A 13,987-nucleotide genomic window follows, 5' to 3' on the forward strand; every position below is an offset into this window, starting at 1 on the left:
AACAGACGCTAGGTCTAGGACTTGAACCATGGTTGGCCATGTGCGAGTTCAATGCCTTAACTACCATGCTACCCTCTAGCCCCCTAAATTTGTTTTCACTTTTTCACCATCACTTGAGGGTCAGAGGAAAGAAAGTTGATGAAAAAAAAAACAGCAAAGAGCATGAATATTTTCCTGTGATTTTAACCATGTGATAAACTTATAATATTCAAAGCTATACAAAGTTTATTTTAAATGTGTGTTTCTACAATAAACAAGAGCTCCACTAAAAAAAAAAAAATTATAATTCTATTTTTTTTTCTTTTTTCTTCTTTTGGAGAGGTTTTTGCTATAGGGCACGTGTGCTCTCCAGAAAGACAGAGAGACAGAAAGCGAGAAATCACCCTCCAGGGGAGATGACTGCTCCACAACCCCTTCTCCATTGTCTTCTTGGGATCTTGGGCAGGCATGCAACTTGCTCGGAGTGAGTTTAAGCCACTGGGTCCTATAATTCTATTTTAAAATGTGCAGAAATCCTTGTCAAGTTAAAGAATATGAATTTAAAAAATAGGACTCTTTCTAGAACTGGGTAGCTGGGGAAGCCTGGATCTTACCCAAATGAGCCCTGTTACAGCCCAGGAAGCGGGTAGAGGGGCTGGTCTGCTTCTGATGCTGACTTTCATCACAACTGAAATCTTCACATTTTCCCATAACATACTTTATTCAATACAATTGTCGCAGTATCTAAATGGACCCAAAGTAAGATAAGAATCATACTTCAGATTATAACCTATTTCATCCCATTAATTAATTTAACCTTACAAGGTAATTACCTATTTTGTGGCTGTTATCTATGATTTTCTAGTAAATAGTCAGAGTCTTTGAACAGTTATTAGAAACTTTATAAGGTGAAAAAATGACATGAATTTCAAAATGTTTAAGTACCGAAATTAATTAATGATTTAGTTTTGATTTTTCAGGGCCTTTTTCAGGTCTCCCTTGTAGAATCATCAGGTTTTTTTCTCTTGTTATTGAGACCTTCAGTATGCTATTTTTGTTTTTGTTTTTAATTTTCCAAAGGGTGAATGGCTTGCTGAAGAAAGACATGGAGAGAGAGAAGAAAAACAAAAAGAGCACCGCCTTCCCCAAGATATTGTGATACTGTAATCCCTCCTCCTCAGTCTCTCTTTTGTCAGGATTTGGGTGTACGTGCACACATACCCAGAGTGTTTTTCAAGTTGTCAGGCTTGGAACTTGAACTGCTTGCAGTTTATGTGGGTTCCAGCTGCCTTACCCACCAAACAATGAGCTGGCTCTTGTTTTTGTTTTAATGTGTCTTTGAAATCACAACAAGACACAAGGCAAAATATTTAGTGTCAATGTGTCTTTGATAATGCAAATTTTATATCTAAACTTTCTTATGTTTATTTCTGTGTGTGTGTGTGTGTGTGTGTGTGGGTGGGTGTGTGGTGAGAGGAGGCGGGTATCGGGACTTTCACATCCAATATCAGTCTGGTCACAGTGAAAAATGTGGTCCTTGATTGATTTTTATGACTCACTGTAGACTTTGCTTAGCTTGTTTCTGATGATTTTTAAAAATCATTCCTCAGACGAAAGTGAGACAGTTCTTTGTTCTTTGACAGAAAGTAACTTCTTGAGTACTAAAAAGTAAACTTTTTTGGTAGTATATCAAAATATTCTTCTACTATGATATATTCATCTTTGTAGTCCTTAACTAGCTTGGGAATCTGACTGCAGCACTGTCGATCTATAAAAAAATGTTAGAATGTTGCTGTCAGTACTGAAACTCAGAGTAGGAAGTCCCAGAACTTTTTAATGGTGCTAGGAAGCTTCGGAGTAAATATCTAGGTTTCATCATTCAGGCAATGTTGACAAGCTCATTGAAGCAGACATTTTTACTGGACTTAATATGTTTTGCTTCTTTCTGTCTCAATGTTCATCCACATGTTTTTTTGATGATAAGAGCAAAAGAAAAGCCATGGTTTCAGGCTGGGCAAGTCTTTTCTGAATGGCTCATTTCACTGCAATTCATAGCCCCTACCAGTTGTCTCTATTGCGTTATCAGACTTTTAGGGGAAAAAAACCAGAAGGTGGAGGAGAAGGGGTTCACTTCTGTCTCTGAGTCACAATAGATGTGGGACCAAATCTTGTACCATCGTACATTAGCAACAGTATCTTACTTCCCAGAGGGAATGAACTTGCATAGCAGAGCTGCAGTGGCTCCTGTAGGATGAACACAGATCTAGAGAACAGATGGAAAGGTGTATCTTTTTCTTCCATGAGCAGGGAGAAAGCAGAGTATCATGAGTTGGATAAGTGAGTTGGATAATTAAGGTTTTCAAACTTTACAGGATTATAACTTATTATTCTTGCAATGCACTGATGAATAATAGTTTCATGATTTTAGGGTAACATTAATAAACTTGGAATCTCCGTTCACTGTATGTAAGCTGTAAGTAGCTGTCTGGAGTAGTTAATACAGTTCATTTTTGTTCATAATTGGTATTTATCATAATTTTATTCAATGCTAACAGGCTGCTTCTGTTTCCTCTTTTAGGACAAAGAATCTTTTCTTTTCTTTTCTTTTTTAAAATAATTTTTGCTAGAGGGGACATGCAGTCACCAGAGAGAATGAAAATGAGAAACATCTCCATAGGGACAGTCAATTCCTTGTTCTCCATTTTCTTCTTTTGGAAGTCTGTGCATGCACACACACACATGCAGCATGTTTGTCAAGCTGCCTCATCCAGGACTGAAGCCACATAGCTGGTTATGTGAGTTCTAGCTGTCCCAACCACCATGCCATCAGAACATAGATATATTTCTTTCCTTCAAGTTCATTGGTACAATATTCTTTTCTTATTTGAAAAAGCAGCTAGCTCCTGATTTAAGCTCTTAGGTCTTTGGAATATACCCTGGTAAGGCTCTTGATAATATATAAGCATTACAACTTTTCTTACCTCAGTTCTACAATAAAATTAATGTCCAGTGCTTCAAGATATCCACTGTATGTAATGAATGAACAATCCCGCCCATCTAAACTGTCACTAGCCATGGACCATTCTGGAAGAACTGAGAAAACAATGATTTAAATCATATCCTATAGTACTTAATTCTCTTAGAAGACTCCATTTGAGAAAAGTTATCACTTATTTTCAAACTTTATTTAATCAGTAGAATTTTTTCTTTAAATAAAATTTTATGTTGAAGCCCAGAACAGAAAGCAGATAAAAGTTGAGCTGTTCTAGATGAACTAGGAGAGGCATGCCTGAGGAAACAGTGGCTGACTTCACTCCCCTTTTTTCCTTTCACACATAGGAACTCTGTGGGTGCCTTTAAGCAATATCCACAGATGTATGATACAAAGTTACAAAGCCTTGCTGTAGCCTTTTGAGTAGTACAGCCTTGAATGCTGATAACCAGAGATATTATGCAGCAACTTCTTAAAAGACTTCTACAATGCCCTCTCCAAATAATGAGTTATTAAATTTCTAAGAAAAGAAGAAAAATATTACATATTCACAAGTAGCTTTCAAAAATCAAATAGTTAAGGAGTTCTATTACTTACACTAAATACAGTGAAAAGCTAGGAATATCACACACACACACACACACACACACACACACGCACACATATATGAAGACTGAATGGTAGAAAAAGACGAGCTAGAGACCTTGAGGCCAATATAATGACATATTAATGTATTCCTTGGGTTTTCTTTTTACCCAAACATGAAGCTGAAGAAGGTGCTATCTTGGAAACATCAACAAGCACAGACCAAAAAGATTCCTCAAAAAGTTATTATCTGTGTTCAGGTAAACCTTAATCCAAACCCTACTGCTTATGCCACCAATAGTTTCTTCTTCTTTTTTTTAAAGAATTATTTTATAAAAAAAAAAAGAATTATTTTATTTAACTTTATTTATTTACTTATGATTTTTAATTTGACCAGAAAGGGACAGAGAAAGAGGGAGAGAAAGTAAGAAAGCAAGCTGCCAAGTCTGGGACTCGACCAAAGTCGGCCATGTGGGAGTCCAGCGGCCATCTTCCACCATGCCATCTGCCGGCCCACAGCACACTAGTTTTGATCAGTGAGATTTTAGTCACCAGCCTTGAATAATGTCATATTTTATGGATATCAGTCGATGTGGTAATGCTAAAAGTAAGTACTGTGCAATTATAATTTGTAAGTGTATTCTCCTCTAAAGAATTTCATTCTCATCAAACATGTTTAAGCAGTCCGAAGAAAGCATTACCAGTTTGCATCATCAACCTGCAATGAGCTCACACATATTTTCTTCTTTTTTTTTAAGAGAGAAAATATTTTCAAAATAACAGCAGTATACATATAATTTGACTAAATACAGACTTGCCTATCAATTAGTAAAATATATTGTGGACATATAGTACCTATTGAGTTAAGGGCAAAACATTTATTGTGTTTAGAATCTTTCAAGGAGAGCAATGATTCTAGACTTACATAATCTCAACCAAGTTATGATATATTCAGTTTTAAGTTTTGTATTATGTAGTGAATGGATTTCTTTTTAGCAATTACTAAAAAATAAATATATATCATTATATAGGGAATAAAATGTCCTCTTTGAAAAAATAGGTAAAATGACACTCTCCCTTATATTAGAAACTTATAAGAAACTGAACCACTGTAAATGAGAATTTTTGATTATATACTTACCTCTTTTGTGTTTTTGAAAGTAATTTGACTGCTAAGGAAAGTTTTCTATGAATCTTTGAAAGACAATATAGTATTCAGTACCTTCAAAATTATCCTTTTGTCTCTGAGCTGGGTACAGGCCAAAGAAAATTAAAACAAGACAGTAAGTAAACCTCTCAATGGGCAGAATAATTTGGTAAGGTTCACAATCTGGGTCAGATCGGTTATACTCTATTGAAGACCATAAGACAATGGTAATGCTATTTACATTTTAGCATTGTCAAAATAGTCCTTTTTGCTTTTTGTTGGAGCCCAGGGAAAATTACATAATTATTAAGCAGAATGGTGCTTTTTAAAAAAGAGATTGTTTCATAGGATTGCAAGATAGGCTGCCAAATTTACCCATGTTTCTTCCTTTTTCTTTTTCTCTATGAAGCAAAAGTAATTGCTTTTTGTTTATTCTTTGCCTGTTCTATGAAACTTATTTTGAAGGTAGTCATACGAAATGCTGGCATGAAAAAGAAGAGGTACTCTGTAGACTAGGTGTTATTTAATTAAATATAAAAAGCTAATTTAAAATAATACCATGCTCACGATAATGAGGCTGCTCCGACTGAAGGCCACTAGAATGCTTTTAGCACACCCCTCAGAGGCGGGAGGTCGTGGGGGTAGTCGTCTCTTCACAAATCATCCTTCATGAATACCGAGTTATCCTAGGAGATATACTTAAGATCATTATAACTTCCATTTCCCCGTTTCTCCTTCACTGGTAGAAAAGTATGAAATAACTGAAATAGAGTGTCCTCTTTTGAAAAAAACATTTATACTTAATGATATAGTGGAGCCAGAAGAGATGATTACAATACCAAATTGCATCTTTTGCTTTAATTAATAGGATAAAAGTACAACTAGGGAGAATTTAGAGTCACCTTCATTAAATTATTAGCTGAGCATTATAGGAACGCTACAATAGCACACCGGTGTTTACTGAATTATGTAGATCTGAACTATCTATTTAGAACTATCTATTTAAAAGTAAAATCAAACTTTTCTTGAAAACTAAAGGACTATATTCATCCTTTTTGCATGCCAGGTCCTACTGCATCCCCTCCCATGTTCTCTTCAGTTGTGTTTGTCAGTGTACTATATATTCAACACCCTTGCATGATGTTATCTTGAATATCAATATCTCTCAGCCAATTTGCATTTAGATACTACTGTTACCCAAAGATATTGATCTATGGTAAGAATTAATTTAATAATCCACACAAATGCACTAAAAGAGCTAAAATTATCCAGCTAAGGGGATGCCTTCTTTGGAAATAGTTAAAAATTCTATTAATTGGATGACCGAGAATCAGGGTCACACTACTTCCAGATGTAAACTTGGAATATTAATGAATGCAACATTTAAAAGCACACACTGGTAAACAATCATTAGGCAAATTCTAAATTAGAGTCTTACTGCTTTGTTTTGCTATGGGAAGTCTCAGGATATTTATGATGTTGATGAGCATATTATGTGGACACACTCTAAGGAACACTAATCTTTCTATGGCTTTAGTTGATAGAAGAGTTCTCTGGGTAAAGAAATAGAATATCAGTCACATCCTCTTTTCTAATAGACATTGCAGAATTGCCTGACGAAGTTATCTGGCTTAGGTGCATAAGAATAATACATTTGAAAGAATTATCTGCTGCCCATTTTCAATTGTGATATCTGATCCAAACTATTTCATGTCCCCCATTTAACTTCTTGAATAAAAAATTAAAGCTAAAAGCAGGTCTAGTCCAAGAGCAGGGATGCAGAGGCCTGAGCTAGGCCAGTGGGCTCTATTTTTGAAGCAGCCTTTTATTTCTGCATCTCTGATATCCAAGGCATAGCTTTCAAAAACACTTCTCTTGTGACTAGGTTGCTTTTATCTTTCCCGTTTTATTAAAGGAGTTAAATGGAAGGTATTCTGAAACTCCAATTTAGCTTTTATTTTTCAATAAAAATGACAGTCGAAAAACAGTGTAGCCACAGGAGAGACAGGGCAACCTGGCACAGAGGGGGTGAAGGCCCGCTGAGCTGGGACTACAAAGTGTTTAGATAACAGACTCACCAGGCTTTCTAAATACCTTGGTGAGACACTGTAAGAGGAGGGCAAATAATAGTCTTCATCTTTGCATTCACCAGAGCTCTTTCTACTGTCATGAAATTTTTATTTAAAGAAATCTAAAAAGGAGACCATTAGAATATGGTTCTTGAATACTCTAATGCACTTGTTTTGGTTTGATATGCTTTTGCGGCATAACTTAGGGAGTGTAAATTTCACATCTTTTTAAGTCAGATAGCTAATACCCTAGACCTCTCCAAGTAGTGAAAGCACTTATTCTACAGCATGTCCCTAAGTAATATTTACTGAATTTACACCACGATATCCCAAATTGTGAACACAAACTGACTTCTAAATCCTCTTCTTCTAACATACTAGGAAAGACTCGGGTTTGACAAATGCTCTATATATAATCCCTCAATGATTTCAGAACAATATCTCAATATCATTTGTTTTTGTCTATGCAGTGGATATGTATAAGAACATTATGCACTGGTTTATTTTGTTTCATTTCTTGCTGGAACTATGTAAGGCAAATGATAGGCTCATTTGCTGAACACACTAACTATAAGAATGACGAGTGGCCACGAATGGCACTAGTAACCAAAGGAAGGTTACGGTATATGCAGGTACGTAGTGAATCCAATAATCCATCACATGTTTTGGAAATGTTGGTTCTATTTTGAAAACTCCTAAATGAGAAATCAATGTCATTGATGATGACAAATGGAGATTCGGAAATCAGTGGGGGAGTTGAGGCATGAGGGGCAGACCTTTCTGCAGCATAGTTTCAGGAGCAGCAGAGTCCAATAACCCAGACCCTTGAATCTGCTCTCTGAAAATGTAAGCTCAGTAATTGGACCAGCAGATCTCCTTGTTCTATTTGATTTCTCTTTACCCTGGATGCAGATATTTTGAACTGAGCAAAAGCTGAATAACCCAGGGTTATGAATGTGGCTTCATTGTATAGCCAAGGCTTTTACTTAGACGAGCCAAATTAAAGTATCAGGGAGAATAATTTTTTCCAAGTTTATTTTTGCATTTCTTTCATAAACAAGAAATAGAGCAACACCTACAGTGTCTCGATGCCATGATCCACCCTCGAATTCAGCCAACCCCAGATCATGGGCGAATGCATGCCCAGTGTTATCAGGAAGGTCAGCAGGAGAAACCTGGAACCTTCCTAAAAGGATCATCTCTGCAGAGCATCACATCTTACCACAGGCCACTGTCTTGCCCTGAGAATAGTTCTCTTACAAAAGGCATACAAGGAGACCAACAGATGGCATAATGGTTACATTGCTGGACTCTCATGGAGTCAGTCATAGTGTAAATTCTGAACCAGGTAACTTAAAACTCATGCCGGGCACATGTGCATATGTGCCCAAAATCCTGAGAGGAGAATAGAGGAGAAAGGATGGTGACATGGCCATCCCACTGGAGGTGGGGAGGTCATTTCACGCTTCCTGTCTCTCTGTCTCTCAGTGAGCTCACGTACCCTATAGCAACAGTCTTTCTAATAGAAATAATAAAAAGGCATGTGAGTTTCCAGATATCTTTGTGGCCCTGAGCTACATGTCAGAGTGGATGTTTATAATTGGAAACTTATTTTTAATTTTCAGCACTAGAAGTCAAATTTTTAAAAAGTCATTCCTTTAAATATTTATTTAATTATTTTTAATTCCCAGAGAGAGACACATAAGAGAGGGAGAAAGGGAGAGAGAAAAAGAGAAAGAGAGAGAGAGAGATCCACCAGGTCTAGGTCTTGAACCACAATCAGCTATAGGGAGTCCAACACCTTAACCAGTGTGCCACCTGTTGACCCCATATTAATGATTTCTTTTTAATCAATCAGCAAATATGCTCCCATCCTGGATGTATTACATGAATCTCTGTACTATTAATGGAAGTATTAATTAAAAAGCACTAATGTGCTGATTTTGTGAGTCTGCCATTTAGTGCTAAGATTGATAAAGTGATTTCTTCAAATTCTAGAAAAAGAAGAAAAACATGAACTAATTATTTTACTCTGCTTTAAAAGTAACTGCATTTACACTATAGAGTATTGCTTAAGATCCCAGACTGAACCTAAATTTCCTAGAGTGAAAATTAAGATCCTGGGCTGCAGCTAGCATCCTATTTATTAGCTGTGTAATTTGGAGGAAATTATTTAAACTCTCTGTGTATCGATTTTCTCATCTGAAAAAAATAATAATATTTATTAGCATTATTATGCATTTTAAAAGAGCTAAATTTGTAAAGAACCCTTGATGTACCTGAAATATAACAGAGATACCCTAATGATTAGATGTTAGGGAAAGGGAACATGTAAGGCAGGGCATACTATTTTTCCTGTATTCACCAAATTATGGAATTAATACAATGATATATTTCTCTATTAATCTACTCTTGGTAATTGCTGTTCTTGAGAAAACCAACACGTTTTCACAGCCCTCTTTCCATGAGTAGTTGCAAGTTCATGAAAAAGTAAAATACACTAAAAAGATGTAAGTAAACTTGGGGGTGGAGGAGGGTGTGGGTTGCACACTGCCAATGTCTGAATCTCAGTGCAGATTGCCCAGTGCACAGATGCTACTTAATAAATATACGTTTAATGAGTACATGCAAAATTATTTTAATATAAATATTACTACAGGAGAAAAAGAAACAGAATTGGCTTTCTAGCCAGCAAAACAAATCATCCCTATCCTTAAAACTGGAGTTGTAAAACTAAAATGTTTTCAATTGACAGATGATTGTATCCAACAACAGTGAAAACGAACATATAGTCATTAAAAAAATGGCTTTAATATATTGTCACATGTTTGGTCAATGTCTAGAGTTAAAGAAAGCAGACGTATCTGGTGGGTTACTTAACTTGCATTAAAGAAACAAGATTAACTCTTACACCCCTCCTTTCATTATGAAGGAAACCATCTGCTTTATTCATAATGATTCCTGGAATTGTGACCACTTATTTGGTTTCTATATTATAGTTTCCATTTGGTAACATTGAGTAATTAATAGGTTGATTGCCTTTTGTCTATTTCTTCTTAATGCAATGAAAGCTTCTTAAGAGAAGTGATAACACCAGAAATGGTATTCCAAGGGACAGATGATCCTATCACCTGGAGATAACTTATTACTTAGGCAGAAATAGTTGCTATTAAGGATGGGATATAAGATGCAGAACCTTTATGACTATATTAGAGACATTTAAATTTCACCCTATCATACTTCCCACTGCCTGAGGAAGTGGAAAAATAGGGTTATTGCCTAGATAATTCAGAGTAACCTTTCTTTTGCAGGAATTGTCTGGAAAATTGTCAATTTTTCTTACCTTAAGTCATAAAGCTTTTCTTCTGATATTTGAGAAACACTGATTTGGCTAGCCGATGACATTCAAGAATTCCTAAGTCCTCCCTCAACTCATATCCTATTTAAAAGATGTGCTTTCTCATATATTTGAGGCACTTATACTGAAGCTTAGTTTCTGAACAGGTTCAATCTTTATTCTTTGTTAAAAAAACAATATACAATCATTGGGGAAAAATATAAATAATGCAGACATTTACAGAGTGATGGTAAAGGTTTCTACATTCAAATACCTCTATCCTATTGCTCTCCCTAGAAGTAGCCATAGTTCCCAGTTTTCCAGAGTTATGACACTGTGCATTTATGCAAAATATATATGCATGGGTGTATAGTGTTTATATTCGGTTGTCAGAGAAGTCATGATGCATTTTTGCATAGAAAGACAGAAAAATACATCATGAATTTTCTGATAACCTAAGAGTTTACACATACAAGTGACACTTGATTGTATTATCTTCTTGATATTTTAATAAGAAGTAAAGGTTAGGAAAATTTTCCCAGAGATCTTATTGGATTATAAACATATCAGGTTGCTTAATTTTACATAAGAAATACAAATATTCTTCATTAATATTTTTTCATGAAAGCTTATGTTCATCACTTATTTCCCTGATAAATTATTTAATGTTCTCTCTGACTAATATAGAACTGCTTTATATCTATATCTATCTATATCTATCTATATATCTGTGTGTTTTTAACAAGATTTAAATATTGACAAAAGTCAAACTGAAAAGAATGATTCTGTCTGCAAATACATTTTATCCTCTTTCAAAAGATATACTATTAGAACATGGAACTGTTTTAAATAAGTGCAAACAGTGGCTTTATCAATATTCTCAGTTATTACTGCAAATTAAAAGGAAAACTTTATTTCCAAGATACCTCATATAATAGAACAAGAATACATGAAAACAGGAAGATTTCTTTGTACAGGGAGAGAAGTAGGGGTATAAATTCAGAAAATGTTCTTTAGAACCTTCAATTCTTATGACACTATGAGTCCATTCTTTAACTAGAAAGAGAAAGAATTTGATTAATCAGTTATTTCAGTAAAGAGAAAGATCAACTAGAAGTAAACCAGGTAACTATAGTAGCAGTTAAGAAATTTACTTTTCTTAGAAACATAAGGATGATCTAAACTTATTTCAGGTCTTCATCTTCTGTGCAAGAAGTGACATATAAGTAAAATTAGGGAAACATGTCTAAATGTTCCTTCAGTTATTCTCACCAACACAATGATGAGTGCTTGTAGGAATAGTCAACTATTACTAGAATTTCAATGTATGTAATGGAAAGACTTTTTCATGTCTTTCATATGCGATAAATTGCATCCTCCAGTCATAGTTTATAATTCATACCAAAAAGGAGAATTTTCTTGCTCGATCAATTACTCCAACACAAATAAAAAGAAAAATGCTTTGCATTTTTACCTAACATTGCCATAAGAAAAATTTGTGAATTAATTTTTTTGTTAAATATTAGCATAACTATTTTCAGAAATTTGCATCAAATCAGAAGAACATTAACATCGAAGGCCACGTATTACTATTATCCATTTACACTCATTCCTCAATTCATTTATTCACTTATCTACACATTCATCCATTTAATTAAAAATATGCATTACTAATCTTTGTAAAGGATATTTTCATCACTTCGCAGTACTATAAAATTTTGAAGAGACGGAATGTCTTTGTTCATGAGTTCACTGTCTGCGAGGTGGGCAGAAAATATAGAAATGTTACAAACAATGCAGTCAATACTAACATGGGAATAAAATAAAGTGTGATAGAAGGGAATAACACTTTAAAAAATCCTGGTTAAGCTTAAGAATTATAGTGAAACCTTGTTAAAACATCAGAGGTTTTATGTCATAAGAGTTCACGGGTATAGGATTTTGACTATTTCTTTTTAAATAAAAGTTGGAAATGTGTGTGTATGTTTCTATGATTACAAATGCATTCTAGTTATACAGCTCAGTGACCTGACTAGAACATCAGAAAATAATGATGTTGAAAATGAAGCCATTCAATATTTTCTTTGCAAAAGATCAGTTGTTTCTCTTTAGATATGTATAGAAGTATATGATTACAGTGGAAGCTGTATATGTGACTAGAGTTGTCCTGTGAGGATCCTGCAATCGAATTTAAGTAATTGAACTTAGAGATTATGTTTATAAACTTACCTCTGTGCACTGAATCTATTTTTTATTTGATAGTATATGTTTCTTAACATTTTTTTCTTGGATTTTTCATGCATAAAACATGATGTCTCTTCATGTTTTATAATTTACAGCCTGCCATTATTTGAGGATAATTCTAAAGAATAACTACATAGGTCAGAAAGTGGAATAGTATTAAGGTGCTAGACCCACATGGCTGACTCTATAGTTCAAGTACTGGACCCTGCAGCTTGAAACATGATGCGAGGAGCCTGAGTGTGCCTGCCCAACACCCTGAGAGGAGGCTGGAGGAGAAGGGATTTTGCAACATGGCCGTTCTCGGGTGGTTTCTCACTTTTTCTCTCTTTGGTGAGCACAAAATCCTACAGCAAAACAGAAAAAAAAAAAAAAAGAAAGAAAGAAAAGAAAAAGAATAACTGCACTGCTTTTTGCACAATGACATTATGATTCAGGGAAAAAAAATGTGGAAAATCTCAGGAGTGTAGGGTGTTTTTTGTTTGTTTGTTTTTAAGACACAGACTCGCTATGTTTCCCAGGCTAGCACTGAGTTTCTGATTCTCTTGCCTCAGCCTGTCCTAGTCACTGGGATTATAGGCACATACCATTGCATCCAGCCTTAGGATTTGATGAGGAATTCTCCCATGTGATCCCAGCCTCCGGAGCCACAGTGCCTTAGCAGCACATGGAACCACAGCTGTGCCAAATTTAGGTTTCTAATAGTCTGTAGCCAGGAGTTTCTAGAGTGTATGAGCAAGGTGTTTCATTTCTGGAAATGGCAGACCAAGTGGTCTTCAATTTACCATCCAGCTGAACTTCTACTAAGGGCACACAATCACAATCACAGAACAATCATCTGTGAATTCAGAATTGCCACTTAATTACTATCATATTCCGGCCTTGACAGGGGTAAAGATTCATGCGGAGGGGTTGTTGGATAGGATTCAGGATAAGATCCCCACCTTCCGAGGGCTGAAATTCAGTGACCAAGACCTGGTAGACTTTGGACAATGTGTCGATCAGAATCACCAGCAACAATTTGCTTTCCTTTTTGGAGTGGACTAGCAACTCTTGGGGGCTCTAGTCTTGGAGCAACTGGAGCAGTGGGCAGTACCTACAACTCCCTGGGAAAAAAGACAAACCAGATGTTGGAGGCTTTTGAACAAAAGGACGTCTCTTCAGCCCTGAACTACCAGTTTTGTACCCAGGGATTCATCAACTTTGTGGTCAAACTAGTTTTTGGAGTATCACAGACCAAAGCCATCATGACTCTGGTGTCTGGGAGTCCAATGGGGCCACTGCGTCTTCCACTGTAGAAAGCCTCCAAGGAGTTTACCGGTAGTGCTGAAGCTAAACTGAAGAGCCTGGATTTCCTCTCCCTCACCGGCTTCAAGGATAGAAACATGGAAGCCTACAGCTAGTGATTCTCTACCAAATCAGAATGTGTACGCTGAGACAGAGAACCACTGTTAATAGTACTTTCTTTTCTCAGGGTTTTTTAGGTGAACTTGAACCAAACTCTTCTAGCAAATGAAATCTCACATCAATCAAGAAGTATTTAAGTATCTACTCTGAGGTTAAACAAGTTTTATTTTGTGAGGGGGCAAAAAAACTCTAGGAGTCATAAGCCTGAAGGATTTGATTCACGGGAACCA

General features: G+C 35.7%; 1 pseudogene; it reads left to right on the plus strand.

Moving 5' to 3' along the window:
* Positions 1–13,753, plus strand: part of LOC102494303 (N-acetylneuraminate lyase pseudogene) — a 14,274-nt pseudogene extending 521 nt beyond the window's left edge.
* The last annotated feature ends 234 nt before the right edge of the window (positions 13,754–13,987 follow it).

Source organism: Tupaia chinensis, unplaced genomic scaffold, assembly GCF_000334495.1.
Source record: "Tupaia chinensis unplaced genomic scaffold, TupChi_1.0 Scaffold000667_1, whole genome shotgun sequence".
Taxonomy (NCBI): Eukaryota; Metazoa; Chordata; class Mammalia; order Scandentia; family Tupaiidae; genus Tupaia; species Tupaia belangeri.